Raw genomic sequence first — 8312 nt, forward strand, 5'->3', positions numbered from 1 at the left:
ATTGTATTTGTGACAAATCATTCACTAAATCCTTAACCTGAAATACGTCTCGTGATGAATAATATGGAAATTGAGCAAGTTGAGGAGACTAAACTGCTTGGAGTAACTGTCATGGTCCAAACATATTGATACAACAGTAACTAAGATGATGAGAAGTCTGTCCACAGTAAGGTGTTCTTAACAGCACTATCAACAAGGCAAGTCCTACAGACCCTAGTTTTGTTGCACCTGGACTACTGTTCAGTTATGTGTCAGGTGCCACAAAGAGGGACTTGGCTCAGAACAGGGCAGCACGGCTGTCCCTTGGATGTACACAGAGAGCTAACAATAATAAAGTGCATGTCAATCTCTCCTGGCTCAAAGTAGAGGAGAGATTGACTTCATCACTACTTGTATTTGTGAGAGGTATTGACATGTTGAATGCACCGAGCTGTCAAACTACTGGCACACAGCTCGGACACCCATGCATACCCCCTCATAACTTGAAAAGTAGCAGAGCACCAACTCTGGAAATGTTATGTACTTGTAGAGTATATTGTTTAAAACAATATGCCAAATAATGAACATCAAAAAGGGTACTTAAGAAATGTAGGTTTATATTTTTAAAGAACCATAAACTAATGTACAGAAATTGTATTCTTAATCTCAACACTAGTCATATTTCAGAGCACACAGTACTGTTTAAAATGACACTACGTCTGGCTTTGTAGCATCTACTGACTCATTGTTGTAGTGTCTTAAAGAAGACCTGGGTAAATCCAAAAGGTAAAAAATGTCCCAACTTGAATTAGTTATTTCGCAATCGTTATTTTGGATACAGATTTCAAAAGGTACGCCAAACATACATCCCACAAAGGATCTTTCAACAGATTTTATTTCAGGAAGATCCAAAACAGAATAAATATTTTTTGGCCAATCTTGTCTGGAATCACCCATATACCATGTTGGATCTTACCTATCCACGTCCAGATCACAGAGCTGGTAGAACATCTGCCTGTGGGGGGGCAGGGTCCCATCTCAGAATTTGCATGAGGAATCCTGGACAAACAAGAGACATGGTAGAGGGGGGTTAGCATATGATGTCTTATTACTGTGACATTATTCTTGTGAGTACAGTGTATCGTGTAGAATGTGAAAAAGTTGTGGAGAAGTCTATAGTCTCTTACCTTGAGCTGGTATCTGGTTATATTTGCACTATGTCCACCAGCAGGGCCCTCAGGAGGTAAATCTGTCACATTAGCAGCCTGGGGCACTGAACAACAAAGAGGGACATTAGTGAGACAATCCTCACTAATACACACGGACACACACACGCAAGCACAAACCCAGTCACACACACCAGACATATACCCAGTATATGATATATTTGAAAGTTCTCCTCTTGGCCTTCACTGGCATGTCATTAATAGTATATCCTGAAGACAGTCACAGGGGGGGAAAACACAGTCTCATAAAACAACGCATGATTAACAAAGGCTGTGGAATAAATTGTCCCTCCAGATTAGATTGAACCAAACCTCCACCATGCCCCCACTCCTCACCGTGCTTGGTACTGCAGCGGATCCTGAAGTCCAGCACCTGGTATTTCTTGGCCTCTGGTGTCATAGTCATATCTCACCTAGAGGCTCCTCCAGGGGAGGTTTTCGATGTATTTTGAATGGCAAATAAGAACAATGACGTGTTCCGTTGACTCAATCTTGATGTCGACCCAAACATCAGTGCCCAACCTCACTAATGCTATTGTGGCTGAATGGAAGCAAGTCCCCACAGCAATGTTCCAACATCTAGTGGAAAGCCCTCCCAGATGAGTGGAGGCTGTTACAGCAGCAAAGGGGGGGGACCAACTCCATATAAATTCTAATGATTTTGGAATAAGATGTTCGACAAGCAGGTGTCCACATACGTTTGGTCAAAGAGTGTATTGATCAAATAGATTTTCATGTTTGCGTCTTCTTTCTCTCTTGCCACCATCCACTTCTACTTCTCTCAAGAGGTTCATTTCAAGTCAAATGAATTGAATAGGACATGGCATGTAAATAGAGAGATGCCCTATTTCCCTTTATTGACCCCCTGCTGGTCTGGGTCTGCTCACCATATAGATTAGTTAGGTGTCAGAGAATATGCAGACAGCCAAACAATTGGCATCCTGATGAATGGTATACAGGTGCGTGACCTTGAGCTTGGGCTGTAGTATCCATGGTGACAGTTAGATAGCAGACATACGCTATTTGTGGAGGTGTGTTTCCTGTTGCTTTTTCCATTGGCTGGTCTAGGTCTCCTCACCATATAGTAGGCCATGATAGGGAGCAGCAGCTTCAGTTTATCAGGGTGGAGGTCCAGGTTGGCCTTGACCGCGTACCCGGACCAGATGGGCCGGCTCTCAAACATCTACACACAGTGTGGTTTGGGAAAAGTTAACACAGATGGGATATCAAAGCAATAGACTTAACATTTCCCATGTGCATATTTTCCATATCACATGTCTCAACAACAGCTTCTCTTTGACATATTTCTATTTCTCTTAAGGAGCCTTTATGAGAGAGAAGTCAGACATGAACGAGAGCTACATGATTCAAAATATATCCAATTTATCTCAGGAGATCAGAAAAATACCTTATTGAGCAACACATTTCTCATATGTGCAGACATTTGTCTTAGGAACAGTCTCTGGATATGGTGATGTAAAAAATATAGTCTAGGTGGGCAGGTAATGTCAGTGCTGTAGTGGTAAAACAATTAGGTGGGTAAACGCTCCCTTTATTTTCAATGCATTTTTTCCCCACAGAAAACCTCCTCAAGGCCTGAAAGCATCCATTGTAGTTCCCTCTAAATCCTAGAGATAAAATACAAACTAGCCTATAGGCTAGGGATCATCAACTAAATTCAGCCGTAGGTGGATTTTTATCTTCAGCTGTTCGTCAGAGGGCAGAAAGATAATGACAAATCATTTGTGGACTCCAAATATAATATTTGACTAAAACATAATCATTTAAAACCTTGTTTACATGTGTATATGATCACATATACTGTATCTCTCTATTATGTGTGGGGAATACTTTGTAACAGATTTCCAAAATTAAAATCACAGATGATTTGCTGGTGTTTTTACAATGTTTTATGTCAGAAAACTTTGGGGGCCAAATAAAATCACCTACTGGCCAAATTCGTCCCACGGGCCACCAGTCGGGGAACCCTGCTATTGCCTAACACCCAAGTAAATGTTTCAGTCTTGAAATAGCATTAGGATTAAAAAACAAAGGCTCAAACTGAAAAAAGCTATGTTCCTATGCATATGCAATTAACACGTCTGTGATTAACAATAATACAAATTGTATAAAACATCACCCGCTGTGTGTGACTTCCTGCAGTCTTCACAATAACCTCAGTAGCCCAATGCAAAGTATACTAACCTCCTTCAGTTGTTCCTCTGCCTTTATGTCACTGGGGTGAAAACACACTATCTTCTAGTTGACCTTGGCAGCCTCCAGGGGCTCAGTGGGGATGTTCTGGTCGTTAAAAGTGAGGAAGATGTTATTATGAGGCCGACGGTCTCGACTCAAACCAATCAGATTATCCCTGGAGACTGTTGGGGGACAATGGCCTTCTCTGCACGGAAGACACAAGACCACAATGGTTTAGCTAATAATTCCTACAGGTTGGCCAATGGCCAAATATATTAGCACCTGCATCTTTATAACTAAATAAGGGGCTTCCTGTCTTGCTCCTGTTGTTGAACACACCATTTTGTAAAGTTGTTGTTGGGAATTCTTATGCATAATTGCTGACACACATGTTGACTTCCATTGGCATATTTGTTTCTGAGCTGAACACACTTCCTCTGATGAGGGTGAAACTGTGTAGTGTAACACTGCTCCAATGCCCCTGCTTACTTGTGTTGGATTTCAGGTCGGTAGTTATAGTCCACAGCACTGTCCAGGCGAGAGAAGATGGGTGGAGGAAGGAAGAGGGGCACAGGCTGCTCAAAGAACTCATTATTCTCTGGTTTACGCAAGATGATCTTATCGTAGAGGGATGTGTGTGAGCCGTCCTTTGCTGAATGCACCGCAAGATACTGGAAGTCTGTCACCCCTGCAACAATTAACAATATAGAATTGCACTCCCCCCCTTGCCCTCAGAACAGCCTCAGTTTGTTGTGGCATGGACTCAACAATGTTTTCGAAAGCATTCCACAGGGATGCTGGCCCATGTTTGACTCCAATGCGTCCCACAGTTGTGTCCAGTTGGCTTGATGTCCTTTGGGTGGTGGACCATTCTTGATACACACGGGAAGCTGCGTTGCCGTTCTTGACACAAACCGGTGCGCCTGGCACCTACTACCATACCCGTTCAAAGGCAGAGATATTCAAGGTCAGATTTTTTTATTTTTACAAATCTACCAGTAGGTGCCCTTTTTTGCAAGGCATTAGAAAACCTCCCTGGTCTTTGTGGTTCAATCTGTGTTTGAAAATCCCTGCTCGACTGAGACACCTTACAGATAATTGTATGTGTGGGGTACAGAGGTGAGGTAGTCATTCAAAAGTCATGTTTAACATTATTATTGCACACAGAGTGAGTCTTATTATGTGACTTGTTAGGCACATTTTTACTCCTGAACATATTTAGGCTTGCCATAACAAAGGGCTTGAATGCTTATCGACCATAAGATACCCAAAAGCCTTTTCTCCATCTTTGAATTGGCATAGCATGGGCATCTTATGGTGTGACATGGCAATGACACAAGATTATTGATATACTCGTGGCACACATGCCACAAGTATTTACCATGCATTTTTACTGTTTAAAACTTATGTTCCCTCAAAGTTCACAGCAATAGGAAGAGAAAAGTTTCTTTCCATTCTTTGAGCTGGCATAATATGGCAATATTATGGTGTGCCATGGTAATGACAATGGATTATTGATCTACCTTCTCCCACACATCTCACAAAATGTCTACCAGCCATTTTGACAGTGCCATTTTTTATTTAAGGCTCGTCAACATTCACTTTAATGGTAATAACTAGATTTTTTTTAAATGTAAGGAACGTGGAGATAGTAAAATTTTGTTATTTTACAATCATTTACTTCAAATGTTCTTTATTTCTTTAATGAAATACAAAGAAAACATAGAAAACCTATCAAGCTGACTTATCTTGCTGTCAAGCTGTGTGTGTGTGTGTGTGTTTGTATGTCATGAGAGTAAACACATATAAACACAATTTAACATTTGCTAAGCAGAACCCTGTGTAGTTTACTACAGCTTCTAGTCTATGCTCACTCTACTGGTGAATTAAAATGATAAGGTGTGAAAAGGAAAAAAGCTTTGTTATCATTTAAGATTGAATAAGTGTGCTTCAAACTGTTTGCTTGGAATTATTTGCAGTTATCATCTCTATCTGTGCATATCTTCTCTATCTGTGCTACAACTCAATTTCCCCACCAGAAAACACACACAAATTCAGGAGGGGACTGAGGCATGGATAGCTTGACTGCCAGTGCCGGTTTAATGCAGGGACTTACCGGGGCAGAACCGCTAGGCCCAAGCCTGTGGGGGGACCAAGAGGCAAAAAATAATAATAATAATAATAATAAAGGAAATATATACTGTATACAGGGAATTCGGAAAGTATTCAGACCCTGTGACTTTTTCCACAATTTGTTACATTACAGCTTATTCTAAAATTTATTAAATATATTTTAATTCTGATGATAATGGCATCAACGGATAGGGCTGCCATGTTTCAAGCACTAAGTAAACTTTGCAATATTTTGTTTTTATGTGTTATTGCTTACATTATTAGCCCAGGAAATGTTTTGTGTTATTACATACAGCCAGGAAGAACTTTTGAATATCAGAGCGACGGTAACTCACCAGCATTACCAGCAATGCGACCAGGAATACAAATTTCCCAGAACCATTTGTATCCCCCAGGGCAATTAAACTGATCCCAGAGGCTGTTCCAAAACTTCGCCAGCAGAAAAGACAGACTCAGAGCTGACTTTTAGTCCGACTCAGGAGGCGGGCACACCACCAACAGCTTCCAAGTATATTACTCGCTAATGTTCAGTCTCTGGATAATAAAGTAGACGAGCTCAGGGCAAGGATTTCCTTCCAGAGAGCCATCATGGATTGTAACATACTCTGTTTCACAGAAACATGGCTCTCTCGGGATATACTGTCTGAGTCCGTTCAACCAGTTGGGTTCTCAGTTCATCGCACAGACAGGAATAAATATCTCTCTGGGAAGAAGAAGGCCAGGGGTGTATGTTTCATGATTAACTACACATGGTGTGATTGTGATACCATACAGGAACAAGTCCTATTGTTCACCTGACCTAGAATACCTCACAATCAAACTGGAAACCACATTTCCTGAGGCTGTATTATTATTATTGTAGCTGGGGATTTTAACACAGCAAATTTTAGGAAAACATTACCGAAGTTTTATCAACACATTGACAGTAGTACTATCGCTGCTAAAACACTCGACTACTGCCACTCCAACTTCCAGGATGCCTACAAGGCCCACTCCCGCCCTCCCTTAGACAAATCTGATCACGACTCGATTTTGCCTGACCAATCGGAATCCACGCTTGTTTTGATCACGTGAACTGGGATATGTCCCGGGTAGACTCCGAGAACAATATAGATGAATATACTGATATGGTGACTGAGTTTGTAAGGAAGTGGATAGGAGATGTTGTATCCACTGTGACTATTAAAACCTACCCTAACCAGAAACCATTGACAGAGGGCAGCATTCGGGCAAAACTGAAAGCGCAAGATATTGCAAGGTGACTGGGAATATGGCAGTGTAGTTATTTCCTCCGCAAGGCAATCAAACAGGCAAATAGTCAGTATAAAGACAAAGTGGAGTCGCAATTCAACGGCTCAGAAACAAGACTTATGTGGCAGGATCTACAGACATTCACAGACTACAAAGGGAAATCAGGCCACGTCGCGGACACCGACTTCTTGCTTCCGGACAAGCTAAACACCTTCTTTGCCCGCTTTGAGGATAACAGAGTGCCACCGACGCGGCCCACTACAAAGGACTGTGGGCTATCCTTCTCCGTGGTCGACGTTAGTAAGAGATTTAAGCGTGTTAACCCTCGCAAGGCTGCCAGCCCTGACAGCATCTCTAGCCGAGTCCTCAGAGCATACGCAGACCAGCTGTCTGGAGTGTTTAAGGACATAGTCAATCTCTCCGTATCCCAGTCAGTTGTCCCCACATGCTTCAAGATGTCCACCATTGTTCCTGTACCCAAGAAAGCAAAGCTAACTGAACTAAATGACTATCGCCCCGTAGCACTCACTTCTGTCATCATGAGGTGCTTTGAGAGACTAGTCAAGGATCATATCACCTCCACCTTACCTGACAACCTAGACCCACTTTAATTTGCTTACTGCCCCAACAGATCCACAGACGATGCAATCGCCATCACACTGTACACTGCACTATCCTATCCGGACAAGAGGAATACCTATGTAAGAATGCTGTTCACTGACTACAGCTCAGCATTCAACACCATAGTACCCTCCAAAATCATCATTAAGCTCAAAGCCCTGGATCTGAACCCCGCCCTGTGTGACTGGGTCCTGGACTTCCTGACAAGCCGTCCCCAGGTGATGAAGGTAGGAAACAACATCTTCACTTTGCTGATCCTCAACACTGGGGCCCCACAAGGATGTGTCCTCAGCCCTCTCCTGTACTCGCTGTTCACCAATGACTGTGTGGCCACTCACGACTCCAACTCAATCATCAAGTTTGCAGACGACACAACAGTAGTAGGCCTGATTACCAACAATGACAAGACACCCTACAGGGAGGAGGTGAGGGCCCTGGAAGTGTGGTGCCAGGAAAACAACCTCTAACCCAACGTCAACAAAACAAAGGAGATGATTGTGGACTTCAGGAAACAGCAGAGGGAGCACCCTCCTATTCACATCAATGGGACAGCAGTGGAGAAGGTGGAAAGCTTCAAGTTCCTCAGTGTACACATCATTGACAAATTGAAATGGCCCACCCTCACAGACAGTGTGGTGAAGAAGGCACCTCAGAGCCTCTGGAACCTCAGGAGGCAGAAGAAATTTGGCTTGTCACCTAAAACCTCACAACATTTTACAGATGCACAATTGAGAGCATCCTGTCGGGCTGTATCACCGCCTGGTACGGCAACTGCACCGCCCGCAACCGCAGGGCTCTCCAGAGGGTAGTGCAGTCTGCCCAACGCATCATCGGGGACCAACTACCTGCCCTCCAGGACACCTACAGCACTTGTCACAGGAAAGCCAAAAATATCATCACGGACAA

The sequence above is a fragment of the Oncorhynchus mykiss genome, chromosome Y (assembly GCF_013265735.2).
Source record: "Oncorhynchus mykiss isolate Arlee chromosome Y, USDA_OmykA_1.1, whole genome shotgun sequence".
Classification (NCBI taxonomy): Eukaryota; Metazoa; Chordata; class Actinopteri; order Salmoniformes; family Salmonidae; genus Oncorhynchus; species Oncorhynchus mykiss.